Source organism: Pteropus medius, unplaced genomic scaffold, assembly GCF_902729225.1.
Source record: "Pteropus medius unplaced genomic scaffold, Ma_sr-lr_union100, whole genome shotgun sequence".
Lineage (NCBI taxonomy): Eukaryota > Metazoa > Chordata > Mammalia > Chiroptera > Pteropodidae > Pteropus > Pteropus medius.
Genome location: NW_024342648.1, coordinates 952,633 through 953,526, shown reverse-complemented (window position 1 = coordinate 953,526; position 894 = coordinate 952,633).

The following is an 894-nucleotide window of genomic DNA, read 5'->3' as shown; positions in this document are numbered from 1 at the left end:
CTCTCTTCAGTCCTCTCAGCTGAGTGCCAGGGAGGTGGCAGGAACCAGCACCACGGTCCCCGCACTCAGGGGCCTGGGTTCTTGTGGATGCTGTCAACTAGGAACAAAACGATCAGATGGTGGTATGTTTTATGGAGGGAAGAACCCAGCAAATGGCCAGGGGAGGAAAGCTCTGTCTCTAGGGAGGTAAAAACACGCAGGGCCCTGTTCCAGGAGGGGGAAGGCCCTCACGCTGTTAGCAAGAGCTTGGCCTGTGGTCCCTCTGTCCCCTACCCCTGCTTGGGAAGGCGATTTCTCAGCTTTCTCCTCCAACCATCTTTGACCTGCCGCTGAGGACCAGCTGTTCTTACTCCTGCACGGTCTCCCTGGGCTGGGACGGCAACAGTCGGGCACCCGGTGCAGCTTGACAGATGGAGTGCTAGGTGCCAGGTCGGATGGGTGAGCGGAGTCTCCCACCCAAGTGTCTGCAAAAGCAATACAGAGACAAATGACTCACATTGTGGGCTGGCCTGTTCCCGTCCCACACACTAGGACGGCACGTCAGCACTCCCCACACATGCGACATACAAACTGCATCCCCGGCCACCACGCCTGCACTCCCTGTCTCCTGTAAGCAGGGCAAGTGGCACCTCCAAGCTGTGGGAGGAGGGAGGTCAAGTTCACCTGTACCCGGCTGAATAGGGGAACAAGATTTATGGGACAAAGACAGGTTACAGACCCTTAAGGTGACTTCCTGAGGCTGGAATATGGATTTTGTGGTCTCTCCTGGGCCAGGTCCATGCAGAGCACCTGAGCAGGCTCCGCGTGGACAGGATTGGAGGCCAGGGGGCCGGGGTCTTGGTCCTCACTCCCAGAGCCTATGGCCTGGAAAAGGGGAAGTGGGGACAACCTAGG